Source organism: Haliaeetus albicilla, unplaced genomic scaffold (genome assembly GCF_947461875.1).
Source record: "Haliaeetus albicilla unplaced genomic scaffold, bHalAlb1.1 scaffold_34, whole genome shotgun sequence".
Lineage (NCBI taxonomy): Eukaryota > Metazoa > Chordata > Aves > Accipitriformes > Accipitridae > Haliaeetus > Haliaeetus albicilla.
Window position 1 is genome coordinate 1,514,653 of NW_027212433.1, and position 17,197 is coordinate 1,531,849.

General features: G+C 54.7%; 1 long non-coding RNA gene across 1 annotated transcript; it reads left to right on the plus strand.

Moving 5' to 3' along the window:
- Positions 1–11,168: 11,168 nt before the first annotated feature.
- Positions 11,169–12,417, plus strand: LOC138684092 (uncharacterized). Its single transcript, XR_011323534.1, has 3 exons — positions 11,169–11,275; positions 11,574–11,719; positions 12,167–12,417. It is a non-coding gene; the product is annotated as an uncharacterized lncRNA (long non-coding RNA).
- Positions 12,418–17,197: the final 4,780 nt, after the last annotated feature.

The window sequence follows — 17,197 nt, forward strand, 5'->3', positions numbered from 1 at the left end:
GAACCCCAGCTGCGAAATGGAATCGGCAGGTGGACCACCTGGCCCAAATCAGGATGGTCACCAGTGAGAAGGAAGATTCGGATAGACTAGCAGAATGGTTGCATGTCAAACGAAGCCGCTCAGGGAAAGCAGATCTCTATTATGAATGCCGATCTCGGGGTTGGCCAGTGTCTATGAAAACCTGTGAAGCAATTCTTACAGCTCGCCCACAATGCCGAATAAGGCTTAAAGCTAATCACCCAAACCAAGCTGCGGCCCAGCATATCAGACAAGGCAAGGCTCTTTGGAGCACGTGGCAGGTTGATTACATTGGTCTTCTGAGACCATCTCATGGGAGTGGAAAGACTCCCCACATCAGTGCCCAGTGGATAATACCGGACTTCTAACCCTGTGACCCAGTTTTAAGACCGAGGCCTAGTCTGTGCTTTTTTACAAGACCATGAAGGAACGAGTCATTCCAGTCCTTTTGCTGACAGTGATGATGGTGACAGGCGTGGATGGTGAAGATCTGGATGATAATGTCGTGGCAAAATGATGGACATTAATATATCACGAGTCCCTGAGCTCGCGTGAGAGCAATGTGACAATTATAGTTGGAGTTTCAGATTGGATGGGGGAGGAGGTTATACTCATGTTGTTTATAGTTGGTCACCAGGTGCAGTAAATGCTAGTTCAGTATGAAACACCAGACGTGACTATATCCTCCAACTAACCCACGGGATCACGGGGTGGAGTTGGAATGGTACTACACTATGCCCTGAAATTCCATGGGGGCAACTGTGTGTGGTACTCGAGGAACATCGATAGAGCACCCTAGAACTGAGTTTACAGCTATCAACCTTAGCCAATGCTACATCAACCAATTTGGGGACTCTCAAATAATCGGTTGTAACATATCGGTAAAATGGCTATCAAAAATTGGGCAGTATTGGATTAGATGCCAAAGAAAGAGAAGGGTATATGTAAAGTTTTGAACATGTCAGTGGACACCTGCTGTGTTCACTCCAAATGTGTCAATGTGGCTTCAAGACTAAATCAACGAGAGAATACGGCAAGAGACTCGGAGGCAATTGCTTCTGCACCAGGGACCAACTGGTTGGGAAAACTTTTGATATGTTCAGATTTTCTTTCACGGGGCAGGCAACCAGCCCTCTCTAATCTTTAATAATGCTTGTAGTTATGATTACTGTAATCTAGACCAGAAGGGAACAAGGACCCACAAGGAGCGTCAAACTCACCAAACTGCACCCCCTTTTAACTTTGGAGGCAAGAGGTGACTGTACCACCACTCCAGAGAAACCAGTTGAATCATGACCGTGGTCAAGGGGTGGATTGTGGCAGTACATTCCCCCCCACGTCCCCCCCGGCCCCCATCCTGCCAGCAGGAAGCAAAACTTCTCCGGGAAGGGAGAAGGGGAAGGAAACCCTGGAGGCTGCAGGTTGAAATTTGAACTGGCCGATGGAGATGTGCCAGGTACAGTGAGGTGGCCCTCTTGGCCAACAGAATTAAAAGACCACAGCTCAGATTCGACAGGGCTATGAACGGGGTCCTGCCGGAGGACATGTGGGAATCAGTCCTCCTGGGAGCAGGGGGTCTGCAGTCAGGGAGTCCCCCTCGGGTCGGGGCACTGCCCGAGGTAACTCCTCGAGGGAGAGAGCCCTCAGCTTTTAGGGGAGTGATATTCGCGTTTTGAGCCATCACTTTAAATCTTGGGGATTCTTAAGTCGGCCGTGTAGCATTAATTCTCTTTACATCATTGAGCCTGTGGTTTTATAAAATGTTACCGGACTTCTAGCTAACTTTTGCTGAAGAATAAATCTGAGTTTTAACACCCGTAGGATTTGGTTAGTCGTGCATCCGTAACAGTGCCGTTGCACGAGGCTAGCGATAGCTCTCTTTCATGTAGGTAATTCAGGTTTCATCCTTTGTCCCCACAGGCCCAGCGGCACAGAAAGCCACAGCGGGCTGTGTTTGAGCAACCTGCTCCGCTGGACTCGTGGCAAACGTCCGCATCCCTGCTCTTCTGTTGTCCATGTAGGGTCCTGGTCAACAAACCGAGCTGTTTTCCCTGGAAATGACCACCGTGGCTAAAGACAGACTCCTCTTTGTGGACACCAGCCCAGCGGAGGGAATGTCTCTGGCACACATGCTGCGCCAGCTTGCAATCCCCAAGAGAGTGGAATTGAGGCAGGTCCAACAGGAAGAAAATCTGCATTTTTTACTGAAAGAGGGGAGCGACCACCGGCACTGAGGAGCCGTTCATCTCCTGCTGAAAGCCACATGGACATGAAATGTCTGGTGAGCTTAGGCAGGAATACTCCTGCCCATGGAGCAGCATGCTTGGTTATTAAGGCTTTATCACACTTGGGTGATAAGGCTTTATCCTTGGCTTTCCCGCCGTGCTGACCACTGTGGCTGCTGCCTGTTCTTTCCTGCAATGCTGGCTGCACCCGCCTGTGCGGCTGTCCTTGGGAAGGGCACCAGAGCCGAGAAAGCCCCTGGGAGAGGGGCGGGGAGAAGCTCTTCTCCAGAGATTTGCCAGAAACTCTCCCGAGCATCCCTTTTCCAGCCCATGCGATGCTCTGTGTGGCAAGGGAAGGTGCCCGTTGGTCCAATGGATGAGGCCCTGCAGGGCTCCCATCAGCGTCCTTTGGCCTACAGCCATCTTCCAGCCACCAGTCCAGGGGCCGGGGGTCTCGTGGAGGTCCCCTGACGTATTTATTCCCTAGCCCCAGTCAAGGTGAGGTGGGTTGACCCTGGCTGGATGCCAGGTGCCCACCAAGGCCGTTCTATCACTCCGTCTCTGCTGGACAGGGGAGAGAAAATATAACAAAGGGCTTGTGGGTCGAGATAAGGACAGGAGAGATCACTCACCAATTACCGTCACGGGCAAAACAGACTCATCTTGGGGAAAATTAACTCAATTTATTACAAATTGCCCAGAGTAGGGTAATGAGAAATAAACCCAAATCTCAGAACACCTTCCCTCCACCCCCACCCTTCTTCCCAGGCACAGCTTCACTCCCGGATTCTCTACCAACCCTCCCAGCGGCGCAGGGGAACGGGCAATGGGGTTTACGGTCAGTTCATCACACGTTATTTTCTGCCGCTTCATCCTCCTCAGGGGCAGGACTCATCACACTCTTCCCCTGCTCCAGCGTGGGGTCCCTCCCACAGGAGACAGTCCTCCATGAACTTCTTCAACGTGGCTCCTTCCCACGGGCTGCAGTTCTTCACGAACTGCTCCAGCATGGGTCCCTTCCACAGCGTGCAGTCCTTCAGGAGCACGCTGCTCCAGCGTGGGTCCTCCATGGGGTCACAAGTCCTGCCAGAAAAACTGCTCCAACGTGGGCTCCTCTCTCCACAGATCCGCAGGTCCTGCCAGGAGCCTGCTGCAGCGCAGGATTCCCACAGGGTCACAGCCTCCTTCGGGAACCCACCTGCTCCGGCGTAGGGTCCTCCACGGGCTGCAGGTGGATATCTGCTCCACCGTGGACCTCCATGGGCTGCAGGAGGACAGCCTGCCTCATCATGGTCTTCCCCACGGGCTGCAGGGGAATCTCTGCTCCAGCGCCTGGAGCATCTCCTCCCCCTCCTTCTTCACTGACCTGGGGGTCTGCAGGGCTGTTTCTCTGACATGTTCTCACTCCTGTCTCCGGCTGCCATGTCTGTGCCCCCTGCAACTTTTTTTCCTTCTTAAATATGTCATCCCAGAGGCGCTACCATTATCGCTGATTGGCTCGGCCTTGGCCGGCAGTGGGTCCGTTGTAGAGCCGGCTGGTGTTGGCTCTGGCAGACATAGGGGAAGCTTCCAGCAGCTTGTCACAGAAGCCACCCCTGTAACGCCCCCACTACCAAAACCTTGCCACACAAACCCAATACATGTGCTCAGCAATAAAACTGGGGGGGGAGGTTGGCAGGGGCTGCCCTTGCTCAGGGGATGGCTGGGCATCGGTCGGCTGGTGGAGAGTAAGTGCATTCCTTTGCATCCCTTGTTTTTCACGGGCTTTAGTTTCCCTTCCCTTTCTAGGTTGGTTTTGGGTTTTTTTTGAATTTACGATTTTTAATTTAATTATGAAACTGCCTTTACCTGAACCCGTGAGTTTTCTCCCTTTCACCCTCCCGATTCTCCCCCGCCATTCCCCTGGGGGGCAGGGAGCGAGCGGCTGTGTGGTGCTCAGCCACCGGCCAGGCTTAAACCACCACAACCTGTGAGCAAAAGAGTTACCTACCGACGGACGGGGAGAGCGCTCATCCTTCCTCCTCCCTCAGGGCACGGGCGTCCCCTGTATCACACCGGGGTGCACAAAAGCCTCAGCGATCCGGCTGCTGTTGGAGCCGCTTCCAAAGCTTTTTGGGGCGAGCTGACGCATTCCTAGCGCCCAGCACGGCGGTTGGGTTTATACCGTTGCCATGAGTGAGGCGATTCTGCAGAAACTGCCCGGCACTCGCTGTGCAAGGGTGACGGCCGCAGGGAGCAGCAAGCTGCAGGTGACGGTGGCTGCATAAGGACCTTCAGCCCTTCCTGGCCACCGTGTCTGCCTACGTCTTGCCCTCGCTCGGAGCTCATGGGGCTGCTCCTCCAAGATAGCCCAAACGCACCAGGACGTGGTCCTGGGCAACCTGCTCTAAGGGAGCCTGCTTGAGCAGAGGGCTTGGACAACCTCCACAGCTCCCTTCCAACCTCCACCCTCCTGTGCAACTCTGTGCCTTGCTTTCACTCCTAAAGCACCTGAACTCAGCCCTCGTGCCCGCCGGCAAGGATGCTGGGACAAGGCACAATCCCAAACTCCTCCCCGAGGGGTCATCCCCAAACAGCAGCTCCCCGCTCCAGAACAGCCGATGGCGGACACACTCAGAAGAGAAAAAATATTGTTTTATTGAGAACATCAACTGCAGTGGGGGGTCAGCAGTCACAGCGGTTCAGCTAGTGAGAACGAATCAGAACCTGCAACGACAGGGTCGGAAAGCCCTGATAAACCCCTAAAGGCAGGAAGAGGCAGGGTTTGGTTGCCCTCTCTTTGGGGAACACCGTTGATGAGGAGTTGCTCATAGCCCAGAAGAGAGCGAGCTATGGCTGGCATTGCCGAGGGGAGGGCTCTGGTGCCTTATCCCCACGGGGAATGCCCTTAGAGAGCTGTGCGTGTGCAGAGATGCACAGGGCCCCTGTGCCGCACAGCAGGGCTCGATGGGGAGCCCCTGGGGAGCGGCCACGGGGTTCTTGCCAGACCCTGCGCAGCACCATCCCTCACGGGTTCAGGTAAAGGCAGTGCCATAATTAAATTAAAAATCATAAATTAAAAAAAAAATCAAAACCAACTGTCACGACCCAGACTGGACAGACCAGGGAGTCCTGTTTAATTCAAAATTCCCTCCGGCTAAGTTGAGGTGAAATGACACCAAATGATCAGTTAAAGATTTTATTTAGGACAAAAGCAAACGGAACCGGGGAGGCGTGATAGTAGGTGGCAGGGTTTCTCACAACAGGAATTAGCATCAGACTACTTCTGTAAACCGTGTAACCATATACATCAGTGCAGGGAATAAGGAGACCCCCTCCTGTTGAGTCACGAGGTTCAGAGCAGACCCCTGTCGTCATTTAACCCCAGCCAGCAACTAAGCACCACGCAGCCGCTCACTCATTCCCCCCCCCCGCCCCTACCGACTGGGGTGGGAGAGAAAATCAGGAAAAAAGTAAAGCTCATGGGTTGAGATAAGAACGGTTTACTAGAACAGAAAAGAAGAAACTAATAATGATAATGATAACACTAATAAAATGACAACAGCAGTAATAAAAGGATTGGAATGTACAAATGATGCGCAGTGCAAATGCTCACCACCCACCGATTGACACCCAGTTAGTCCCCCAGCGGTGATCCCCAGCCCCCACTCCCCCCAGTCCCTATACTAGATGGGATGTCACACGGTATGGAATACCCTGTTGACCAGTTTGGGTCAGCTGCCCTGGCACTGTCCTGTGCCAACTTCTTGTGCCCCTCCAGCTTTCTCGCTGGCTGGGCATGAGAAGCTGAAAAATCCTTGACTTTAGACTAAACGCTACTTAGCAACAACTGAAAACATCAGTGTTATCAAGGTTCTTCGCATACTGAACTCAAAACATAGCACTGTACTAGCTACTAGGAAGACAATTAAGTCTATCCCAGCTGAAATCAGGACAGCATGGCACAGGTAGAGTCTTCTGCTGGTACCAAGTAGAGGCAGAATGTCAGGCAAAGTGGCTCATTGAATGGGAATGATCTAGGGAAATTTACTTGGCTGTTACAAGCCCCATTGCTCTAGCAGTTGAATCTTTTTTCTCTAGTCCTTTCTTTTTTGGAAAGGGGTGGCGGGAGGGGCATGGATAATTTATCTTCATACCTACAAAAACACGCATTATAGCAGTCAAGGTAGAATAGGCCTTTCTCATGTACCTTTTCTTTTCTGAACAGGGTGAGTTCAATCTGCTGACCAATAGCCCACTGAGTTCAATAGACACCTTGGATTTTTACCCTTTGGCTCAAGAGCTAGATGCAGCCTCCTGTCATTGGTGTTAGCACGACTAATGCAGTAATCTGCGATATTCTCCCTAATAATCTAGGCTACATACTACCTAACGCTCTGTGCGAGAGTATAACCCGACCCAATGTTGCACATGACATCAGCACTGTGAAGAGCTGTGACATTCAGATGAGAAACGAGACCTATTTTGAACACCTTTTAATAGCTTGCAGGAACAACAAAGGGGAAGCAGTGTATAAATAATACAAAAACCCAACATGAGTTTCCCCCTGCCCCCATTGGTTTCTGACCCTCCTGTGACACAGGATGTCCTAGGCACCCCCTGGGCTGCACTACGGGGGACCTGTTCACATGCACTGGGATCTGGGAGATGGGGCAGAGCGGACCCTCCGGCAGCTTGCAGGTGGCACAGAACCGGGAGGAGAGGCTCATGCACCAGAGGGTCCTGCTGTCAACCCGGGGGATCTTGACCGGCTGGAGAAAGGGGCTGACGGGAACCTCCTGTAGTTCCCCAAGGGGAAGAGCAAAGTCCTGGAGACCTGGGGACGAAGAAGCCCTTGCGCCAGTAAATGCTGGGGGACACCCAGCTGGAAAGCAGCTGTGCAGACACCTGGGGTGATGGTGGACGCCAAGTGGACCGATTTCGAGCCAGAAAAGTGCCCCTGGGGCAAAGGCGGCTCACTGCCTCCTGGGCTGCGGTAGGCAAAGCGTTGGCAAGAGGTGGAGGGAGACGGTCCTTCCCCTCTGCTGGGTCTGTCCAGCCTGCCCGGGGCTCCCCAGTGCCAGGCAGAGACGGCCATACTGGAGAGAACTCTCGCCCCGATGCCCCTCCCACTTTCCGTTGGGCTCAGAATGTTGGTCCGTTGGGCTCGGAATGTTGGTCAGTTGGAGCCCACAGCCACCAGAGACAGCAGCACGGAGCTGTGCTGGCACACAGGAGCGCTGGGAGGAGGCAGGATCTGGCCGAGCAGCACCTCGCCGGCACCGGCACCTCGCCTCCCATCCCCGCTGTCGCCGACTGGCCCGCGTCCTTGGTCCACGGCGAGGGTCCTCCTCTCCCAGGCAGGATGGGCCAGGCCAACTGCTGCTGCGGCTCCAGGTGGGCTCTCCCTGTGCCTCGGGGGCACGGCCGGGACCCGCGGCAGCGGCGGCGGCCTTTCTCATGCCCGCCGCTCTCTGCTCTGCAGGGAGGCTCTCACCGACGCCGAGCCGGTGCTGAGCGCGGACGTGCGGCTGACCCGGGGCCGCAAGAGGAGCGAGAGATGCCTTCTCCTCCTCCAGGAGGAACTGGTGATCGCCAAGTTGCAGTAAGACCCTCAGAGCCCAGCTGCCTTTCCCCCAGCCCCGGCCCTGGCCCCGGGGCAGGGACACCCCGGCACCAGCCCCAGGCCCCGGCACCTTGGTGGGTGCTGGAGGCGCCCATCGCTGTCCGTCCGTCCCAAGGGCAGTTGGGGGACAGGGCTCTGCCCGGGGGGACCCCCAGGAGGCCACCTCCAGCTCACCGCCGGCCTCTCCTCTCTGCTCTCTGCAGACGCGGCACCAGCGTGCGCCCACAGCTCCGCCTGGCCCTGGACCAGCTGTGGGTGCTGAGCGGCGGAAAGGAGGCGGCGGGGGACGAGGAAGAGGAGGAAGGCGGCGATGAGGACAGGACCTCCATCCTCCTCGTCTGGCCCAGCGGCTCCTGCATTGCCACTTTCCCGTGAGTGCCACGGCTGGGCGGGAGACGTTCCCAAGCACGCCCACGCCATCGTGAGAACGGCCTCTGCCCTGCGTGCAGAGCCTGGGCAGGGAGCAAGCAGCACGCCGGCAGGGAGGGATGGGGGCATGGGCAGGTCCCGCATCCCCTTTGGGTCCCCAGAAGGGGAGGGTGAAAGCAGCTGCTCTGGCAGGACATGGGGAGCCAGGGCTCGGGCAGTGCCTCTGTCCTGCCCCACGGGGCTTCGTCCCGCTCCGGCGTCCTTCCCCACGGGGCAGGGCTGCGCAGGCGCCCGCCTCTGCCCACGGGCTGGGGGGCAGCAGGGCCTGACGCTGGTTCTCCTCTCTTTCTGCAGCTCCCGGGCGCTGAAGGAGCTGTGGGTGGGCACGCTGCTGGGGTAAGCCGCGGGGATGCTGCAGGTGCAGCCGGACGGGGGAACACAGCTCCCCAGCTGGGGAGAGGTGCCCCCGCGGCTGCCGGCAGCTCTCGCTCGGGCAGAGCTGCCGCACAAGGGAGAAGAGGCGGCTTGGGGCTCAGCCAGCTCTCTCCCTGTGCCTTCCCGGCGCACAGGACACCAGAAGGAGCCAAGAGAGCCCGGGTGACGCCTGTCCCGTCAATCAGGCTCCTGGAGAAGGAGCTGGGCCGCCGCCACGCCGTGAGTGCCTGCCCGGTCTGGGCTCTGCCCCCGAGCCCTGGTCCTCCAGCCGAGCGAGCGGCAGAGGCATCGCTGCTCACCTGCCTCCGCTCCTTCTCTCTTGCCCAGTGGAGGACATTCAGCTCCGGGAGCCTGGAGAGGCTGATGGAGGGCCAGGCCGAGGTGAGAAGGGCTGCCTTTCGCCCGCCTCTGGCTGTGCCGGCACGTGCGGCCAGTGGGGTGAGGGATGGAGGGAAGGGTGGTGCCACTCGGGGAGCGGAGAGGGTTGGGGAGCCACCGGGAATGTCGGCACATCCTCGCCGGCGGTGCTGGGGGGAAACCTGCCCCGCAGGGCAGAGAGCCCGGGAGGGCAGAGGGTCCCGGCTCTGCCGCGCTCAGGCTGCCGGTGCTGGCTGGCAGCTCGCCGGCGGCCCTTTGCGCTGCGGGGCTGCTCTCTGAGCGCAGCCTGGTTCTTGCAGGCTGGTCCCAAGCAAGGGCCTTCGACGGTCCCGCCGAGCAACGGAGGAGGACTTTGCCACGCACCGGGTGAGTTTCAGGAAGAACGGTAAGCTCCTGCAAGCGCTGGAGCTGTGCTCACTTGTCCCTCGAGTGTCGCCATGCAGGTTGGGCAGCCCGAGGCAGGACGTCACCTCCAGGAGGAAGGACACCCGCTGGGCAGCGGCCGCTGGATGTGGTTCTGCGGGGACACGGAGCCTCTGCTGCTGCCCATGGCTTGGAGGAGGACAGGGCGAGGGCTGGGCCAGGCTCTCCTCTCCTGGTGGCGTGCCGGCTCTCAGGAGCCTCCCAACTGGAGCTGCTGAGCCGGAGCAGCGTTCCAGCTGCTGGCTCCCTGCCCGTCCTGCTGCACCGCTCAGCACCATGCTGCGGGCAGGGCAGGCCCCGGGAGCACTGGCCTGGCGGTCTCTGTTGACAGGCTCTTACTCTGCTTTCCTTTGCAGCAGGAGGGAGCAGCAGCAGGAGGAGGAAGAGGAGGGGGCTGCCCTGGCCCTTTGCTCATCGGAGGACCCCGGCCACTGCCCAGGCGCCAGGGCAGGCAGGGTCCGGCTGCAGCAGGGCGCTCTTTGGCCAGCCCCTGGCAGCCCTCTGTGGGGAGGACGGCTCCCTGCCCCGGCCCATCCAGGTAAGCCAGCCTGGCCGGGGGGGTCCCCAGCCCTCCAGATGCTCCGTAGAGGCGGTGGGAGCCCTCCCTCCGGCTGCTGCACAGGGGACACGGGCGTCCCCAGGAGCTCCAGGGATGGCGGCTTGGGCTCTTCACCCCCAGCAAGGAGCCCGCTCTGGGGCAGTGCTCTGGCCACCGCTGTCGGAAGGCAGCTCCTCAGCCAAGCAACTGTCCTCCTGCCTCTCCTGCAGGAGCTGCTGGCTGTCCTGCACCAGGAAGGACCGTCGACGGAGGGGATATTCCGAAAAGCCGCCAGCGGGACGGAACTTCGGGAGCTGCGGGAGGCCCTGGACCGCGACGCCAATGTTGACCTGGGCAGCCAGCCTGCACTCCTGTTGGCCGCTGTCTTGAAGGTGAGCGCTTCTGACCTGCGGCTGGAGGAGCTCCTGGCCGGCCTGGAAACTTCAAAGGCTCACCCAGAGCCCTTGGCATTGCAGGACTTCCTCCGAAGCATCCCCGACAAGCTGCTGGTGACCCACCTCTACGAGGACTGGGTGGCAGCCATGGAGAGGACCAGCAAGGAGGAGAAGGTCTCCGAGCTGAAAGCGTAAGCGCGGGCAGCAGCCTGCCTGTTGAGCAGGAGCCCTGACCGCTGGCTGAGAGCACCTGGAAAGCTGCGCAACTCAGCCGCTGGCTCCCCCCTGCCTTGGACAACAGGCCTGGGCAAAATCTGCTTTGTCAACCTGGTGTCCCTGTTCCCTCAGGGTGGCCGAGAAGTTGCCTGCAGCCAACCTCTTCCTCCTCAAGCGGCTGCTGTCCCTCCTCCAGCACATCGGCCACAACGCAGCCACCAGCAGGATGAGCTGCAGCAACCTGGCCATCTGCCTTGGGCCAAACCTGCTGAGCCCACCCAACGAGGACCTGCTCCCGCTCCAGGCCATGCTGGAGGTGACCGAGAAGGTGCGCTGTGTTGGCAAGCCGGCTGCAGCCTTGCCGGCCCATCCGAGCTTGGCTGCTCAGAGGTCCCTGGCTGCCTCCTCCCTTGAGCAAATGCCGGTGGGGTGGCTGCCCGCAAAGGCAGCCCCACAGCCACAGCCGTCTGTGCAGAGGCAAGGGTTGGGAGTGGGAAAGGCTGCTTGGTACAACTTCAGGCAGCTGGGTTGAGACCAAGGGTTTGATGTGCGCAGGTGAACACGCTGGTGGAGTTTCTGACGGAGAACTGCAGGGAACTCTTTGGGGAGGAGGCGACTGACCCTTCCTGTCCAGCAGCCGAGGAGGCGCCAGCGCCCATGGAGAGATCCAGAGGTGAGCGGAGGGACTGAGGGTTGTCACAGGCTGGGGCTTGGAACACCAGAAGCGTCAGCACCATTTCTGGCATGGCTGGGCATCCAGTGTTTGCCTCTCAGCCCCGCTTGCCCCGTGGCCTCTGTTTGGCCACTGCCTCTCAGGGCATGAACGGTTTGCTCCGCAAGAGGAGCTGGAGCCTGCAGACAGGGTGTCAGAGGGCTGGAAACGTAAGGGGTGTAGGGCTTTGGCTGGGTTTGGCTTTAGCTGTCGTCTCCTTCCAAGAAGTCACTTTGCTGCCCACGCTTTTGCTTTCTAGCTCTGCGTTTGGAAGAGCAGCAAGTCCCTGCGGTCGCAGCAGACGCCGAGCATCAGGCAGAAGCCTTGCCGCACGCACCCCCCTCTCTGCTCGGTGTCCTCAAAGAAGCTGGGGGAGATATGGTGGGGGAGTCTGAAATGGGAGAGGTATGTCAGGTCCCCAAACCCTGTGACAGCGTGCCTGGTGGAGGAGGAGAGTTTCTGAGGCCAAGGGGTCCTGTGCCTCTTCCTGGCAGTAGAGTTGGGGTGGGTTTGGGTTATTCCTCCGCCCCCCGGGACGACACCCAGTAAGGAAAACTGGCAAGGTTGTTTCTCAAAGGTACGAGGCACAGGCTTCATCTCACAAAATGCCCACCGGCTACCTGCAAAAAGACAGAGGGGAGTAGCCATCAACTTCCGAGGGCTTTTGCTCGGGTCCTACATCTTCAGAGCTTCATCAAGGGTTTTTTGGGTGGGGGGCTGGTGCAGAACGTGGCTGAGGCAAAGCAGCCAAAGGGATCTCCCCTGGAGAGCTAAGGTAGCAATTTGGCAAACAGTCGCTTACCGCCCCAGGTCATCCCTTGCCACCTGCCAACTCCAACATTTCTGTCATAGGCCCCTTCAGCTTTGCCTCCCACCACCCCCGAGAGCACGGCAGGCTCCCTGGGGCGCCCAGAAGAAGTGGCGAGCCTTTCAGAGGATGGCAGGTAAAATGAGCTGGCTTTGGTTAAAATAGCAATGACTCCAGTGGATCACGGCTTTCCCCATCTAAGCGCACTGTGGGATGGAAAGGTTTGCAGGCTCTCCCCAGGACAAGGAAAAGAGAAGAAACCGAAGGAGGAAACAGGCCTGGGGAGAGGAGAGTGAAAGCTGTGTGGAAAAGAGGAGGAGGAAGAGAGAAAAAATTCCTGGGGGTGGACGAATGAGAAGGTGCCAGAAGGCGCAGAAGGCCAGGAAGCCCAGGTGTGTACCAGGCTCTGCTGCCTATCTTTCCCAACTCTCAGCACTGCTCTAAGTCAGGCCAACCCGCTGGCAAGGCACGGCGAGGGATGGTGCTGCGCAGGGTCTGGCAAGAACCCCGTGGCCGCTCCCCAGGGGCTCCCCATCGAGCCCTGCTGTGCGGCACAGGGGCCCTGTGCATCTCTGCGCGCGCACAGCTCTCTAAGGGCATTCCCCGTGGGGATAAGGCACCAGAGCCCTCCCCTCGGCAATGCCAGCCATAGCTCGCTCTCTTCTGGGCTATGAGCAATTCCTCGTCAACGGTGTTCCCCAAAGAGAGGGCAACCAAACCCTGCCTCTTCCTGCCGCTGTGCATTCAGCAGTGCTCTCTGACTCTGTCCTTGTAGGTGCCGTTTTCCTGTTACCGGCTGAACCCCTGTGAGTCCTGGGCCCACCCCCCACCGCAGTTGATGTTCTCAATAAAACGATATTTTCTCTCTTCTGAGTGTGTCCGCCATCGGCTGTTCTGGAGCGGGGAGCTGCTGTTTGGGGATGACCCCTCGGGGAGGAGTTTGGGATCGTGCCTTGTCCCAGCATCCTTGCCGGCGGGCATGAGGGCTGAGTTCAGGTGCTTTAGGAGTGAAAGCAAGGCACAGAGTTGCACAGGAGGGTGGAGGTTGGAAGGGACCCATGGAGCTGCAACTGGTCACCCAGCTCCTGCTCAGATTTTGGCTAATACTCATCTTGTGCTAAGGCCTGCCGTATGCTTGGAGCCATGCCATTATCTCAGGTAGAGGGCAACATGTAGGTACAGCAGGTTGGCCAAGAAGGGCTAAAGCTCCTTATGCAGCCATGGTCACCTGCAGCTTGTTGTCCCCTGTGGCTGTCATCCTTGCATACCGATTGTCTGGTAGTTTCTTCAGAACCCCCTCGCTCACACCGATGGTATAAACCAAACTTCCACACTGGGCACTATAACTACTCCTCTCAAATGATGCACCTCTTATTGATCACAGAGAGCAACAACAGGAAGGTTTGATTCAGTTTGCACAGAATAACTGAACTAAATATTCTGCTGTCTATGGAAATGCAATTTTAAAAAGGGGCTTAAAAAACCCAAGCTCTTTGGAACTGCACTAGGTTCTTTCCCCTTGACAGGAACAGCAATGCTCCACACTTGAAGTGAACCACTGACAGGGTGCATTTTCATGTTAATTGTCGCAGACACTGGCAATAGGAAACAAAGCACTGTAAATATCACTCCTTTCCTGCCTTTAAGAACTTAACAGTGATAGTCAGACATGGCAAGGGGAAAAAAGTATGTAGCAGAAACAGAGCTATGAGGGTGCTGAGGGCTGGGGACCTCAAAAGTCTAGGCTTGTGCTTTTGCACATCCACTCAAGCTAGTGCTGGCTGAATACAAAACACAGGTGCTGTGATTCTCTGGCATTCCCTGCCCATTGTGCATTTTGTATGAGGGGCTTCGAAAACAAGAATTAAGGGAGAGAGTCTCTGGCATGAAGGTGGAGAATTGATGTATGAATACAGCTTTCCCTTGAGAAAGAAAAAATGACTGTTGCCCATGACAAGCAATCAGAAGGATGCATCTGGTACACTATTAGGAGACGGGTACATGGGATAAAATGAGACTAGATATATGTGAGACTTTGAATAAGATGGAGAATCCAGTGACGGGTGGAGCAGTTGCAGAGGGAGACCTTCATAGCAGCATTTTGCACAATATTACATGTGAAGACAAGGAGAAAGGGGGGGGCAGGGTTGATTTTCTTCCATGGTTTTGGGGTTCTTTTTGGTCTTTGCATCTGGGGGTCTGTTGAAACCTCTGTGTCTGAACATGGAGAGATTTTCGTTGAAATGCTGTATACCTTTGAGGGCAACCCAAAGCATAGCCTTATACTTACATATCTGGTACAAAGCATAGAAATAACAGACTTTGAGAATGGCCATAGTAACCAGACAAGATACAAAGAGTTTCTAAATCCCAGTAGCCCAATGGATAGTAACGCTGGAGGCAGGTTCATGCTGTAATTTGTATTCAAAGCCTGAATACTACAGAGAGACCATTTCTTGTACCTGGAATTCAGAAGAGACCCACTATGAAGATACAGCTGGAAGTTAACAAATAGGTGTGATCTCTTATCACCTTAATATCTGAGATGAGTCAGTTTGAGTTTTCATTTTCTCCAAATAATATACAGCAATCTACGGGAGGAAGTGAAAACGGCAAAAATGAGTAAGGAAAGATTGTTTGCTCTTTCTTATACACGGGAATTAGCAGGCAACACATGAAATTATTAATCACAATAAAGGAAAAGAAGAACATCTGCACACAATACGTAATTAAATTGTGCACCTCCTTGCCACAGGATGTTTTGGATAGCACAAGTATGAATGGGTTGAAGAAGCAATTAGACAGAATCAGGGAAGGAAGATCTCTCGTGGGCCATTAAGCTCTAGGAAGCAGGAACAGCCTCCAGAAATCCCTGAACTAGTGACTGTCGGTATAGAGGGTAGAGCAGGGGAAGGAGCATGCTATGCTTATTGCATTTCTTATGCTTTTTTCCTACACATCTTTCACTGTTCAGATTCAGAGACAGGATGCCGAGCTGAACGAACCTTTGGTATGACCCCGTGTGGCTATTCCCATGAATTATACAAGACACAGTCCCCTACATGCTATGGATGCAATTCACATTCACGCAGAGCACTGCCTTATGGCCTTGCAAATTCTGCTGAGTATTTACGGTGGGAATTTAAGCAGAACCTATGTGGCTGAGTTCATGCATAGACGTGATCCCATTTCACCCTATCTGAAATTACATACTGCCTCCTCTGTGACGGGTTTTTGGCTTGGGTGCAATTTGATATGCAATTAGTCAAACATCTTCTCCTGCGATATCTGTCCTGTGGTGAACAATTAGCGTTGCATAAGGGAATACATTCTGAGGCTTGAATCCCAGGGACTCCTGTCAATTTGCACTGACAGCATGCTTACAAGGAAGGAGCTGACAGGTCCAGCTGGAATTGAGTGTTAGCAGCCACAGAGGCGGCCACACACCAGCCCACAGATGGTCCACTTCTTGCTCACATTCTTAGCTTTGCCTGCCTTGAGTGTCCTTTTGTTTTGATATAAATGTTACGCAAGCTAAAGAATGTGTTTGAATTTCCAGAAATGAACTTCCTAATGTTTCAGCTATGGGCTAAGACCACCATCAGAGTTCTTTGATATTTTAGTGTGCAACCCATGGGAAGGAAATCGTCGGGTTCTTAGTTATACACAGGATGGCTTCTTCTTGTCAGAGAAGAGGGGACCAGCAGGTAGGAGGCTGACCTGGTGTTGTTCCCAGGATGGCCAGGTTGCCTGAGAGCAAACTCCACCTGAAGAAGGGACAACCTGACTTGGCAAGGAAGATCAGTTTGCTTCTAACAGTGGTTCTTCAAAAAATCCTGCTTCATGGTGATGAGCACAATAAGAGCTTTAATTTAACACGTTCTATGTTGCTATTGAGCAGTATGCTCAGATAGGAACAGGCCATGAGATCTGCTGAGTGAAAACACAGCCTCTCTTTTTGATTATCTGAAAAATTAGACCTGATATTTCACTTAGCGTGGGAAACTGCTTTGACTTTTGACTTCTTTTTTTTTAAATAGAATTGTAATGTACAGAAGATATTTTGAAATAAAGATGGAGTCTGTTGCACTCAGAAATGCATCTCTCAGTTCCCATTAGTTACTTCTTTCGTGTTTATTTTTTCCCAGGCTTTCCAAGCATATGTAAAGTAATTCAGCAGTTCGGTTCTGCTCTTTGTTAGGAATCCATCTGGCAAGTAGTCTGGATGCAAGAAGTTAAAGCTAATGCATTTCATCTCATGGGCAAAGAGCGTGCACAGTCTGTTGCTGCAGCTCAGCTGCCACGCACTACCTAGGTAAACCACAATGGCTTGATTGTACAGACACCAGCTTAAACAAGGCTTCAGGCAGCCTCTGCCAGCTTAAGAGCCAGGATCGACGTCTCCCCCAGTTGCCAAAGCAAGGACTGGTTTTAAGTAGTGCCGTTCCATCTGTGCACAGAGAGCTTATGCCGTCCAGCTCATCCATTTTCTGTAGATCATGAACAAATACGTGGAAGGTCTCAGGGTGAAAGCTGCGCTCCCTGCTCTTCACACTCTGCCTCTCCCTTTCCAGTCTCTGGTACTGAAAGCTGCCCACAAATGTAGCAGTCATAATTCACAGCAAAATCCCTTTAAATGGCCCACTGGGTTATATATTTGGCAAATTTCCACTGGTTGGTGGAAGTTTGAAGAAGCCTAGCATCTACAGCATAAATACAACCAAAATGGAGAGATGATTGTGGGTTATTACTGGATTTATATACAGTCCTAATTCTTGTGAGGATTGTGCAGTTTTGCTGAAATCTGTAACGGTAGATGAGGCAGATTAAAATACTTCAGAAGCTTACTCCCCAAACAGAAAATGTGTTGCACAGTGTCATTACCAAAAAGAATATAACTCTTCGTTACTGTTATAAATCACACTAAAACAATTTCCTCCCTCCTTTGGGTATGCTGTATTTCAAAAGTAAGTGTGACAAGATGTGGGTTTTGGTGTCAGATTAAGTTTACCTGATTACTGATTAAATAAAATTTAAAAAATGCTGAATTCATCCATATTTGGAGTATCTGTTCT